The sequence below is a fragment of the Apus apus genome, chromosome 6, assembly GCF_020740795.1.
Source record: "Apus apus isolate bApuApu2 chromosome 6, bApuApu2.pri.cur, whole genome shotgun sequence".
NCBI lineage: Eukaryota > Metazoa > Chordata > Aves > Apodiformes > Apodidae > Apus > Apus apus.
Genome location: NC_067287.1, coordinates 15,623,540 through 15,638,177, shown reverse-complemented (window position 1 = coordinate 15,638,177; position 14,638 = coordinate 15,623,540). Strand labels below are relative to the sequence as shown.

The window sequence follows — 14,638 nt, the reverse complement described above, 5'->3', positions numbered from 1 at the left end:
AAAACATTTCAAACCCAGCAGAAAGCTGGGGATAAACACTGGATTTTTTTCCACCTCCTCCACTCTCTGCTTCATGTGTTTTCCCAGTTCACTGGGCACTGTTTCTAAGAGCAATCCTTTCAAAGCAGTACACAATGGTCACAATGCTGCAGACATCAGTCCTTTTGAACTTTGTGGTGTCAATGAGGACAGATCTCACATCCTCCTGCTTTCTCAAGAGGGTGACAGCTGACCCCTCCTTGGTGCCTGGTCTGATCTGGTGGAGCACGCACATCTGACTGTAGCTGGATCTAACACTGAAGCTTGGTCCAAGCAGGAGCTTGGACCAAGATCTCCAGAGGTCCTTTCCAGTCCAAATTATGATTCAACCCCTGCACGCACACCACCTCTCACCACAATAACCCAAGCTAGAGTATGTCTCTGTATATAGGAGCTCTTCAGTAGCTCCACAGGTCCCACATTAGTGACAGACTAGGCCATCCTAGTGCTACAGTGGTGACAAACACGAAGTGTCTTTTAACATATGCCAAGGACAAACTGCATCACAGAGCTTCCCAACATCAGCATTCTCTCCAGCACCTCCAATTTCAGCTTTCCAGCCCCCCAGAACTGAGGCACTAATAAAGAAGTAAGGAAATCACATCAAACTATGCACAGTGGAGGACAAGCAATGCTTTAGCTCGTGTAACAAAGCTTAATTTATGGATCTCTTCTGCTTCTTTGAAGACCAAGCACAAAGAGCATTTACCAATTTTAACATTTCCTTTTTTTCAGAAGCTGCATCACAATGTTTTGTCAGAGCACAGCTCTACTGTCATGACAGGGAGTGAAAAATCATAATAGCAAGCGTTTTATTTCTGCCACAGCTTCCCAAGCTCTCTTCAGGTGTGACAACCTCAGGCTCACACAGGAGAAACTGAAAAAGAAGTTTTGTCTGAACTTACTCAGCAAATGTCTGGTTGCCTGCAGACTGATAGTAAGCAAATGGCCCAAGTGGGCTGGATCAAAGAGCCACCCCAGCCTAGCATGCCATCCAAGAGGCCATCAGCAGCTGCTTGGGGGATACGTCAGAAGGACCACTCCCAATCTCTGTTGCAAACCAGTAGGAAAAGTACTTTCATGGTGGAAGATTGCATCTTACACAGATGATTTAAAAGCCATTGATAGACCCATCCCTCAGTGAATTTGTCCTTTTGAACTGCTTCACCATTTTCAACTCAGATCTCCCAATACTGGGATCATCCCACTCCCCAGGAACACTAAATGCAGGGGGTTTTAGCTGCTTAGGTAGCAACTGAAAAGCAATCATGGGGTAAAACCAATCCAGCAAAGTCCGTAACTCTCCCCAATACTAGTTCCAGATGAGAACTGGGACCAGGTTTAATAGCCAGATGGGCGAGCTCAAAGGCTGGGTTGCTGCCTGGTGATTGCCATCTGGCTGTCATCCTGGGAGCCGGACAACTAATATTTTGAGCAGGAATCTTCTGTTTATACACCAGTCTCCTCGTTAATTAGAAACACATAGTGAGGAGAAGGCCATGAGGCCGCCCTTCAGACAGGATCAAATGAGAAAGCACTGTGCAAGAGACGGGCAAGGCTGGCCAGACTGTTCCTCAACGAGCTGCTTAGGAGGGTTTTAGCCTTCCAGCAGTCTTTTGTGCTCTTTTCTTGGTGTCCGACCAAGCTGTCAACTGGAGAAGAACTAGCACAGCAGCATGGCAGCATCTTAGACACTCTGCAGTCCCCTGCTTCATTCAGAAAACTGATGGTACAAACTCACAGAAAAGCAGCAAACTGGAAGCGGTGCCTTCCCCCATAGATTCTCACTCCTTCCTGCCTCCAACTAAAATATATAGACATCTGCCCAAATAAGCACTGCACTAGTAAATGAAGGCGAGCTGGTAAGACTCTTGTCGGCTGATTCATTCACAAAACCTGCTTCTGATAATATTTTTGCTCATTTTTCTCATTTTCCAATGCTAACAAATACCAGCCCAAAGAAAACCAGCTATGGGAGCAGCGTGTGCAAGCCCATGTGCAGGAACACACCCAGGGACAGGAGAGATTGGTCTTGGCTCCCTGTGCACCATCACAGGAGCACGCCTGAAGCAGAGGCCAGGAAGGTCTAGCTGCTGTTGACTATAAGCTCTCTCTCCCAAGGCTGAGCCAGCCACAGCAAGCAGTACCCTCACCCTGCCACTGAGCTGAATTGATTCACATGGGACTGATGCTGGAGACCCGTCACAGCTTTTCCCTCCTCCAGACCCAGTGCTGCTCTTAGGAGGAACTCTCCTGACCTGGGGCTTGCAGGAATGCCTCAGTCACCAGGAAAAGGAGACAGGACAGAAGTTTGCCCCACATGCAAAGCACCAGCAGTTCCTTTGTGAACAAGAGGAGGCTGAGAATCAGGTGTGGTGGACCACATTTCAAAGGGCAAACAGGCCACGTAGCAACAAAGAGTAGAGACATCAAACCTTGAGGTTGGGAGAACACAGAGCAAGCCATGAGCCTTTTACAGTCAGATAATGCTTTTTAACACCACCCAGAAGAAGCAAATAATGTGTGCTTGCTTATAACTATCCATGAACTAATTAAGCCACCCATCAACCCTACTGGCATGGGATGGGCAGGTATGCAGTTTTGTCAGATATCCAACCCTAATCTGTCATTCTGGCAAACACCCTTTTGCTGACCAATTTCAACTCAAGTCATGCTAAATATATCTGTGAACAGAGTGGTGCAGAAACTCCAAAACAATTAAGTTTTATAGTTCTTCCATTTTCCTGTGGCATATGGAAAACATCTCCTTTGCTATTTTGGATCAAAAGGTAGAGCACTTTGTGCAGGGTGGGACAAATGTGGCAAAAATCAAAGCAGATAGCTGAAGTTCTCCTGAACACTGATGTCGAGCCCATGAAACACTTCTCTCCATGCCAAGAAAATGATTTCTTTATGGCCTTTTTCAAGGAAAATTCCCATTGGCTTCAATGGGGTGAGGACTTGGCTGAGGTGAAAGTATGTTCAAATGGCCATCAGCTCACATCTGTAGGGAACTGCACAGTCTTGCCAACAGTTTCAAAAGTGGCTACTGATTTCCAGCACCTAAATTTTGGGAAGCTGGTTTGAGATCTCTAGGCACCTCCACTGAGACAGCTGAGAAACAGAGGGACTTTAGAACAACCTGCCACTTCCAGAGCTACGAGAAGAAAAAAACACCATGCTAAAAAAGCAGCTGCCTGAAGTTAAAAATACGTCTTTATCCCTTTGAAGAGCCCCAAAGCATATCTGGGCTGTGGGATGCGGCTGAGCCAGCAGCACTCACGTAGCAGGAGAGGGCCAGCCTGTATCACAGGGAACACACACCATGCCAAAGACCACAGACAGCCACCCTCTCCAGCACTGCTCTCTGTCTCTGCACTCATTTTCCTTTGATGACAGCTTGCCCACAGGGTCTCCCAAGCATTTGTTTATAGGCCTGGGATGTTTGCATAGTGTTTAAGTGCTGCTTAAGGTCCCAGACCCACAGAAAGTTTCACTAAAATGCCCTTCAACAACCTGCCCGGAGCCCTGCTAGACTTGGGTCCCAGCTGTATCCTGGACTGGATAGGGCTTACACCTCCCTCAGCAGCAATTGCAGCCTCTCTTGGCCAACACTTTCCCTCTGAAGACATCAAAGTGCTTTGCAGCTCATTAATTACCCTGGAGAGAGAGGTGTTCATCCGGGGTTGCACATGGTAAAAAACAAAGGCATGGAAAAAATAGAGAGCATTGCCCAAAGCTACACAGGGAATTTGATGAGCGAACCCAGGAGCCAGTGCTCTGGCCCTGGCACCAAACCTTGCACAGGAGCAAGAGCACTTGGGGCTGCAGGAAGGCAGCATCTAGAGAGTGATTTTTTTCACCCTGAGAAGCACTGTGTCTCTCACCTGGCTTTTTGCCCCTTCCCCCTCCAATGCCTTTAGCCTCTTGGGGCTGCAAGTTCTACCATTTCAGGATAATTTAAGTGCCTGTTCTGGGTTTTGCTTGCCTCTTTTTATTTGAAGTAGCAGAGCTGCCTTGACCCAGGTTACCAGAAACCCAGCACTTGTCCTTTGCAGCCCAAGATCAATGGGAGCTTTAAACCTGACCTTTAATATGCACAACAGCCACAGAAGAATTGCTTGCAGGAAGGTGGGGAAGAAGCAGGCAATCCCTGACCACAGCCCCGGTGACCTCTGCCTCATCAGTCTGCAAAGTATTTCTAGGAGAGCCCTGGGCAAAGGTTCCTGTGCAATAGGTCTGGTGTGGGTGTTGTTGACCTGGAGCTCAGTTACCTTCAGCAAGCACTTGCGAGCAGGGATTCTACCGGCGTTGCAATTTCCTCACAGCAGAAGCTGCCAGGAACAAAGTCCCCTGCAGGGTCTCCTGGTCCATCCTGCCCCAGAAAGGACCCAGGGTTTGCTGATTACCACTGCCAAACTGCAAAGCACTGAGCCACACACACCAGATCCATCTGGCTGCGGAAGGGAAACGTGGGGGCATCCGCACATGGTCTGGTCCCAGGTGTAATCAAGCCAGGCGGGATGCAGCTCTCTAGAGGCAGAGGAAACCAAAGCAGCTACTCAAGTTTCATTTTTCTCTTCACTCAAAAGCAGAGTGACTGGGAAAGGCCACAGAGGAAGCACAAGCAACGGGTCGTGTAAGAAAGAGGGCGATGGGAGAAGGGATGCAGAGCAGAAGACTCCCTGCCCCAGGACAACATCCCTGACAACAGCCACTGGTGGATGCTCAGGGAAGGAGCAGAATAAATGACAATTACAAAGCAATCCCTCTCAGCTCTCCTCCTGCCAATCAGCAGTTCAGGAGCCAAAGGTTGCATCTAGATTGGATTTAATAGCCATTGATAGGCCTAACTGGGGAGGAGTCATCCATGACCCCTTTCTGGATTCAACTATGGGAACTCCCCCACACCTCCTCCTGATCCCCTCTCCCCAGTCAGTAGCCTGTTCTGATTAGCCTCATCCAGTTCTGCACTGGTGACATGTGGATGTTTAAGCACTTGATTTGGTTGCAAAGGGCTCACAGCCAGCATTCCTGGGCAGCCCAGGGGTGTCCATACCACCTGGCTTTTTTGGAGGGCTAACAGGAAGGCTGGTCCCCCAGCTCTCTTAGAACCATAGGCTCCCGGGAAACAGAGACTGAGATCAGGTTGGGCCAATCTCTGCATCTGCCAAGGAGCTCCTCAGAGCAGGTTCCCAGGATCCTATGCCTATCTGAACTCCCCAGGGTTATTTCATCACACCAGCTTGCTCAGTAACAGCAAGGCAATTGCACACCACAGCCAGAAATTTCCTGCATCAGTCTCCAAGAGCTTGTTTTACCTCTGTGATAAGCTGTCCACAAAGCACTCTGAGATCCCCCAGGGCTGAGAGCCCTACGCCTCTGCAAACACCCTGTATTTTTGCTCCTGAGATCTTTTCAGCCCATCTCTACCAGCAGGGAGGGCAGGACTGGGGAGGGAACAGCATGTTCCGGCCAGGGGTTGCTTAGCAAGATCCTCTCCCTGCCGTGAGTGGCTGGCACCGAGGGGTGATCCAAGGGGCACCCAGTGCCTTCCTTTGGCTCCAGCATCCTGCAGGAAATGCTTTATGCTCCTCCAGAATGCCAGGGACATTGACTCAGGGCAGAGTGGCTTTCAGCAGCCTGCTTCACTCTTTTTTCTCTGCCCATTCCTGGTGACTGGAGGGAGGAACTTTTGCTGCTCCATATATCTAGGTCCAGAGCCAGAGAAAAAAAAAAAACCTCTTACTGAGTGCACAGTGCCCCAGAGTGCACCTGTGCCCCACTGCACACAAACTTCTCTGGAACCCTGGAGCCAGCACAGAAGTGATACTGAAATGAGAGCTAACAGATGAGGGAAGAAGAGGGATGGAGATGTCCCTTCCCCTAGGCTTTACTTCAAACAGTCTTTTTAAATTTTTTTTGTCTTTTTTTTTTTAAATAGTATCTGTAGATTCATTTCCCAAGGATACAAGACTTGTGCAATAAAAGAGCCTGCCTCTGTGTGTTTCTGCATGTGCATGTGTTTACATGACTGCCTGTCTCTATTAGTCCTCCTCCACCTCCCAATATATCTACAAACACGTCAGCAAACGCCAACTACATCTCAAACAGGAACAGAATTCTCAAAAATAGTAAGTTTCCACCATTTCATGGAAATGTGCAGCCAGGCTGAAGAGAGATAAAATAGCAGGGTTTGTTTTGTTAGCTTTCTTTCCAAACGGTTTGACTGATGGGCCACGTAGCACATCACCAACCCATTCTGTGTGGACCCAGCAGAGCACAAACTACCGCTGGGCAAGGTCTGCTCCAACCCTCCTCCTGCCAACAGCAAGCCTGCAAGTGTTGTTTGCAACACTGTGTTACCTTCCGCGCCAGCTGTTTGCTGCCTGCCAAGAATGGTATGAGAAAAGGCTGTTCAGGTCCTTCAAAAATGCAGGAAGACACTTCAAGCCTCCTCATTTACCCAACTTCCACTTGGAATTCTGCTTTTCTTTCATCCACTTCTTTGCCCAAGCATGGGGCTGCTGAACATCCCAACATGCACCTACAGCAGAGACTCTGAACTCACCTAAAAGCTGAGGCTGAGGAGCCGGAGGGTCTCATCTTGTGGCCGATGACAGTGGGTTTGTGCACGTGCTTCACTTCAACACGTGTGAGGGCAGCTTGCTCAGGGGAAAGACCTTAAGATGTTTGGAAGGTTTTGCAGAATGAGGCTCTCTGAGCTCCCTGCCACCCTGAAAGCATTCCCCCCCTTTAGTGAACCATATCTCAGCCCTTTCAACACACTTCTCTCATTAGCCCTCCACAATGCTGCAACCTTCCCAGCAGAACCAAATGAATTAGCTGAAAAAACACTTTCAAGCTTAAATTAATTGCACTGCAGCTTCCCGATTTGACCTTGAGTCCATCTGTAAAATCCCCAGAGTAGTTGCTACTTAAGTCATTAGGGGTTTCTGGCTGAATGAAATCAGCCATTAACCTTAGCAGGCCAAGTCTCTGCTGCCCTTCCCTGGCCACTCAGGTGCATCTGTCTGGGCTTCAGTGCCCCAGGCACCTTCAAAAGCCTGCACCAACTTCTAATACAAGCTCAGCTCCTAAATCCTCAGATCCTATGAATTTCCAGAATGAAACCAGACCACAAAACCACCCCATTCATTTCCTACAGGTTTTACTGCTGTTTTGAACCGTCTTTATTTCCCGTTTGTTTTAGGAAACACAAGCTCATCTCTGACCTCGAGTACAAGCCCATTGAAGCTTTTGCATCCCACAGTCCAGACTATGGAAGCACAGAAGAGCTTTCCCTACCGCAGCCTCCACGAGGGTGCCTGCATGTTAATTATTATCCAGATGATCTGTTTGGCATCGAGATGCTGCACTTCTCTTTTCTGCAGGAGAGCCAGAGGCTGGCAGAGTTACAGGAGCTGATTCCTTAACAAGGCTCATTCCCAGGTATGAGACTCCAAAGCCTGCTGGAAAGGGCTGATGAAGGACTGATGATCTGATGGATACACAATCACAAAGAAACTCTGAATTCACATAAAACATTTCTGCCTCTCTCACACATTTTTAGAAAAAAAAAAAAAAGTATAATATATAGGACCTGTTCAGACTGTTCTCCTATTTTAAAATTATTACCTTTCTAGGTGCAGGCAGTGACAAGCAAACACCAAGTTACCTGGAGAGAGGCTGCCAAAACTCAATTTGAACCTGCATCCAGATGTGCTACTGGAGGAAGGGCTCATGTCTGTGCATCAGGGTCTTGGATAGGGTGCTTTAGCCACACACAAGGTGTCTGGCTCTAAGGAGAGGTTGCTGAGGGAAATTTTGTGGTCTTTATCGTACGAGAAGCTAGGGGAGATGGTCTAGAGACTGTTTCTGGCAATGCCCTCCGTCTATTCTGGCTCCTCAAGGAGTTCCCCAGAGAGATGTCCTCTGGCTTTGAAAACCCAACTGTGCCCTTTTTGTGCCCATTTTCACAGCCCCCATCAAGACCAACAGGTAGTGAGGAACAGCTCTGGACAGGGCACGACCAGAGGACCCTATGGCAGAGTATTTCTGCATACCTTCTGGGAAGGCTGCGTGCAGAGTGGCCAAAAGTTTGACCTTCCGTACTGCAGAAAGGTGGAAAAGCTTCAAAGTTAAGAGGAAAAAAATATTACAAGTAAAGCAAAAAAGACTTAAATACCCAAAAAGGTCAGAGCAGTGCCCCACCCTGCCTGCAAGAGCAGTCTCTTGCCTATCTCCGGTATTTCTCCACTCCCTTCTCAGCCACATTGGCTTCTCCAGTTATTATGACTATTGCATGCAAATGGAATGAACTTCAGCCATTTATATTACTAGTTTTTAAATAACATCTCACTTTTCCACAGTTGATTTTCCAGACGGTGGCTCAGTCCAGGGCTCCCCTCACCACCCACCCAAATCTCACTGCACATTTCCTCAAAGTCTGCCTTTTTCAAAACTCACTATTATTACAGTAATTTATTCCTACCTTCTCCTCAGAAATCCTGCCAGAGTCCAACTGCAATTACCACCAGTATCACCTCGAGGTCTGCTGGACCTACAGTCCCCACACAGCTCCTTATCCAAACACCAGCCCTCGAAGCCAACCCCAGAAACCTGCATTCCCTGGGGACAAAGCACAGTAACCTCCAAATAAAACCAGAGCACTGAACTGTAGGTGGAAAGAGGCACTATCTGCTGTAATTTAGTTGCAAGTCTCTTCCACCCACCAGCATCTCCCAGCTGCCTCCAGCACACAGAGGCATTATCCTCTCCTCCTCGTGGGGAATATTGCCGAGTTGCCATATCCCACATTTAGGCACCAAGCTGTTCACAAGAGGGTGGGGATTTTTATTCTCATTTAATGGTCAAGCTGAACAACATTGCAATTGTTTCAGACTATGTCAGAACACTCTGTTCACCTGTTCTTGGGGCAATATTTCACTCACTTTTGCAGTCACTTTGCTGGATTTCTTTAACCCTTGTTTTAGCCTTCTCCCAGGTAGAGGGAGAGCTAATTTGAACCTCATGTTAAGAGTACACCATGAGAAGGGACCGAACCTGGCCTTGCATGTGTATTTATTATGCATATTTACTATTTGTCATACCGTGACAAAAGAAAAAACACAATTTTCTTATTGCCACACTCTAGGCATGAAGTCTTTACTGGTACAACACTGCTGCTGAAACACACAGGAGTTTGGCCAAAAATGCAGATTTGTCCCATTGCTGAGTGACACGCACACACGTGCAGTAATGCTATGAATGGCTCAGACTCATGGGCCAAACTACCAGAAGGCAACAATTTAGTTCAGATGAGCTGATCTTCAAAAACTGCTTGCAGCATACAATGGCCATGCACATGCAAGTAATGCAAGTCACCTTTATGGTCCTTGAGTGACTTCCAACCTCCAGAGCCTACAGCATGGCCAGATCAATGCCACTTGGCCTTCAAAAGGCGAAGTTTCCTCCCACACAGGTGGGAGGGAAGCAGAGCAAGGCAGCCTGCTGCTTTGCTCTGTGATTGCTTTGGTCTCTTGCCTTTATAGAAAAAGGGGCTGGATCTCACTTTGTTTGCAACCAACTCCATATTTTAGGCCACCCATGAAGTTGCCCAAGCTCCAACCTCAGGAGTATGCAGACTCCCACTGAGCAAAAGGCAGGAAGAAAGAGTCATAAAACGGTGTTAGAAAAAGGAAGAAAAGAAAGGGGAACATCAGTTGGCTGCATTCCCAAGTAGGAGGGAAAGCATAAGCATAAGCAAAGCTTAAAAAACAGACCACCACAAAACAGGGTGATGGAGACAGATGTGATAAGCCAGCTGAACCACTGAGAGGGAAGCTCAGATGTGCAACAGTCAGCTTTCCACCCAAACAGCTCCAGAGAGTGTTTCATGTACATCCAGCCAGCACACTCAGCACCAAGTGCCCTGGTGTATTCTGTGCACCTGATCTACACAGCATCCCTTTCCTGGTGGGAGGATCTGGCTGCCACCTAAAGGCTTGGAAGGTACTCAGGCTTGTGGGAAAGAGCCCTTTGAAGGGACAGGCTGCTGCTATGTGGTGATAGGGTGGTCACCAAGCTAGAGCAAAGCCCCCATGCCTGTGTTAACAAGCAAAATAGTTGAGCTTCTGCAAGAAAATGCCAGGAAATCTTCTGCTTTCAATAAGGATTAGTGTTTGCATGGAGTTCACCCCAAAATGCTGGACAGCTAGCACATTGATGTTTAAGTCTTTCTCCAAACCAGCCCTGCACATGGTCTAAGCCTGGCCCAGGTCAGCCTCCCCAGCCAAAACCCAGCCAGCTGCTCTGCAGCAAGTATCATTCAAGCCGTACATTGCAGGTGTTGTATGGCACGTGAATAACAGGTTTTCTTTGGCCATTACCCATCTCCTTACAGCCAAAGCATCTCACAGCTTTCTGCTGCATTTTTGAACCCCCACATTTGCAAAATAAAATGTGGCAGTCATTAAAGGGCATGTAACTCCTCAGACCCTCACCCAGGGTCTGGGGAAGGAGAACATCAAGGGGGCCACCGCAGCCTCCTGGGAGCACTAAGGTGGGAGGCTGTCATTAGATAAATTGAGCTGGAGTGCTATAATTAACCCACCCTCACTGCAGCCACCGCAGAGGCATGGGAGCAGGAGCCAAGGGACAGCAGAAAACATCAGCCCCAAGCACCCACATACCCTCCAAGGGCTTTCATCAGCCCCCAGAACAAAAGCCCTGCTGCACCATTCCTGTCAGGAAGCAATGAGCACATGTACCCGTCTCCATTGCACTCGATCGGTGAAACTCCACTTCATTAGAGCCACTGTTGTCACACCTGTTACTGCTTTAAAGCATGTACATCTGGCTTAATGGAACACTTTATTGCTGCTTTTGTGCATTTTGTGTATGTTGATTTTTCCTTCTTAAATTTTTTTCCACTGAAATCCTACCTGAAGCAGGAACAAAAGCACTTGTGACAGTTGCTCACATTCTAGGGGCTGCTTTTAGGAAAGTCTCCCCCCTAGACAATGAAAAGAGTTCCTAAATATTCTGGTTTGTGTGCTACAAAGCCTCAACACACCAGTCACCCCCTCCCACTCTCCCTCTGCCCATCCTGGAGAGAGAAAAAAAAAAAAAAAAGAGAGTTACTGGCGGAAGGTGTCACAGAACATGCCAGGGAGAAAAGAAAGAAAAGAAAAAGGTTCTTGCTGCCCCTGCAGTCTCTAAAACTTTGCCTCTGCCAAGTTACAACAAACAGGAAAAGCAGAATCAAAACACAGCCCCCCCATGTCCCCCTCCATCCACCCAGCACAGACTGCACCAGTGCCAGCTACTGCTCACAAACAATCACCCTGCAAGCCTCCTCTTACACATCCTTCCAGGTGGCCTGAACAACAGAAAAGCCCAGCTCAGGAAGCCAGTATCCGATGCGTGGGGTGCTTGAAATCCCCTCCAGGAAGCACAAAGCTCCCTCATGCCCCCAGACAGTGGAGAGGTTACCTGCAAGCCCTTTTACCAGCTCTTAACTGGAAGATGCTTGGACTTCCCTGTGAAAGGAGAAGCTAGGCACACAGTAGCTGGGAACAAAGAGAAGTACTGCCTGCAAAGTTGGCTGTTTTCCCACTAAGCCACCCCTAGTTCTTCCCAGACACTGGAATAACAACAGGACTGGTCCCTCCTGTGGGAAGGAGCTGGGGCTCCAATGCTGGGCTGCAGCATGCAGCATCCTCCCAGGGACAAATGGCCAGCATCTTTCCACAAATTTCAGGCCATGATCTGGTATGGGCAGGTACCAGCAGAGTCCCTGAAGCCTGGCTTTAACACACTGCCCCAGACAGTATTTCTCCCACTGCAGACTGAGGCTGAGACCACTCAGCAGGCAGCCTGGCTCTCCCCCAGCACCAAATGCACAGCAGATGCATTTTGCCAGTAGATGCTAACACAGCATGCGACCCACACATGTAGCCCAGGAGCTTTATGCCTGCTAAGAGCAGGAAGACTTGCTGAAACCAGGACTACTGCAGCTTCAGGGTAAGTGGCCAGATGAAAAGGGACTCATCACACCACCACAGATCTTGGCTGTGATGCAGCAATTCCCACAATCTGTTTCAGACACTCAGAAGCAAGCTCCTCAGTTACACCACTTGCTTTTCATGCCTGTCAGGTACCTTCCTCATCCCCACTGCTCATCTGCCCAAAGGTGCTGCCCTGTCAGCTACTTGTTGTCCTGTCCCCACCCACAGGGGAGTCCTGTTTGGCCAGGATCACACCTTGTAAGCTCTGGCTTTTAACTCTTCCAATGAAAACAGGGCATCTATGTCCTGTTTGTCCCCCTTCCTACAAGAGTAAGATATTCAAAGCACTGTCAGCTTTCCCAGTGCTGTGTTCCAGTTTGATTTCATGCTGCAGTGCTGAGTCCAACCATCTTTTATCCTCGCCGCCTGGTATCTTTTCTCAGATGTCTAAACACAAAAGCCACCCTTGAAGCGAGCAAAAAGCAAGGCGTACTAGCAGCAGCTGAATGAGCTCCCCTGGTCCTTCCTGCCCCAGTCCAGCAAGACTTAAAGCCCAGGAGAAGAAACATTTGAATAGTGAAGTGAAAGAGGGTAAAAATGTAATTAAGCTCTGCACTTCCTATCCCAAACTGTTAGAGGGTGTTGCTGTGGGTCTGAGAGTTACTCGGGCACTCTTGTTTCACTGGAGAGAAAAACAGTGCCATCTTTAACGAGACAAACTTTTCTGGTTTCCTTGGGAGGAAGGCAGTAAGCTAATCACAATTTCTAAACGTCTCCCTGTCTTCTTCCCTTGCTCCAGCAAGGCTCCTATACACAGAGCAGAGACATCTCTCCTATCAGGCTTTCCAACCGAACCCAGCTGGGTTATACCCATGAAAAGACCAACCCAAGTCATCCTCACAAGGATATCCTAACTCCCAAAGTTGGGGAAGGCAGATATTTTAGATACTGCAGTACACAAAAATCTAAAACCTGCAATTAGAGCCTCTGTGTGTCCTCTACTGGGGACTCAACACCCCATGAGCTGAGTATGGCTTAAAATGCAAACCCCTTCAACCAAAAGCCCTGGAGAGGGGGACAGCAGAGGACATCTGCAGCAATGCTCATCAGTGAGGAGAGGGCTGTGGCAGCTTCTTGTGCAGAGACCAAACCAGTCACAAGTCCAAAACACAAGCCAACCATGACATAGGGGCTCATCCACACAGAGGCTGAGGGAGGAGCCCAAGCAGACCTGTCCAGCTGCAGGCAGCTTGTTTGAGGACCAGCACATGATTATTCATGTCTCCCTGCCAAGGCACCAGTGTGCTCTTCCAGCACCGGGCTGCGATCTTTGTGATCCACCAGCAGCTACAGCTGTGGTCAGCAGCAGATACTAGAAGGAATGTAAGGACTGATCTTTTCCTCTTCTTCTGGAAAAGAATGGCATCAGGACTTACCAAGCTCGAGGCTGCACAAAGATCTTCATATTTCATGACCAGTCATCCCTCCACGAATTCCTGTGTTTCCTTTTAGAAGCCATTTATTTCAAGGACATTTCCAATTTGCTACAGCAGTTACTTTCATGGCTTAATTCTGTGCCTTGCTCCCCAAGATGTGCTGCTTGATCATTTCATGGGATGGCAAATCAAACTGAAAAATAGTTATCTTCTCATTCCTCCTTCTATTTACAGCTTCATAGCTCTCCATATCAGCCCACAGGAACAAGTCAGCAGAAAGACCTAAACACCAAAATGCATGTCTTTGTACTCTGCTGAGACAGGTTTTGAAGACTCTCAATCAAGGAGTGACCTTCAGAAAGTGACATGCACCTGCTGTGCACCATGCACAACTCCATCATGTATCTGAAATCAACCACAGCCCTCACGAGGGGCTGGGAGCCAGGACACCTCTTCTTTAAAAAGAAAGAAAAATGCCCGGTCTTTTCACAAATACAGAAGGCCTTGGCACAAGCTGAGGGCACAGGAACAAAGCCAAAGCACATGGAAAACAGCAGCAGCAGCAGCAGTTCTTACTGCTGCTTGTCTAATTGGAGAGCCAGGACACCACCCCAGAGTGAGGGATTCATTGCAAGCTCCTGACAAGCTGTGTGGGATACCTCGACATGGGGAAAGACCCCTCCAGTGCCACCCCCAGTTGCTGCTCCAACTGCCCCAGCCCATCAGCACTTACTCTTGTCATGTGTTGCTCTTCTCAAGAGTCTGCAAAGCATGTTGGCCAAGCCCCAAAGAAAGCACCTTCTAATGGGATTTTTCAGGTTTCAAGGATATCAGTGTCTGGCACAGGCTAAAGTAATTAAGGAGAACATCCAGCAGACGATCTGGCATTAACTGGCTACTTACCACTGCGCATTACAAGTCCCAATCAAAAACTCTGCACCAAAACACTTGGGTTTTCCTAACTGTTTTCTCTCTTGCCCCATCCCTGCCTTCCACAAAGCCCACTTTGGCCTCTCTCTCACCATGCACTGCCTTGCTACATAAACAGCGATGGTGTCGCCGGGCTAAAGCTGAAAGGCTTACTAAGGATTAAAGGGAAAAGTGTGTTTTTCTTGGCAAACAGGTAAACACAGTTTCCACTGAACAGGCCTC

General features: G+C 48.3%; 1 protein-coding gene across 4 annotated transcripts in view; it reads right to left on the bottom strand.

Moving 5' to 3' along the window:
* Window positions 1–14,638, bottom strand: part of IGFBP2 (insulin like growth factor binding protein 2) — a 63,417-nt gene that overhangs the window by 7,179 nt on the left and 41,600 nt on the right. The window lies entirely within an intron of this gene.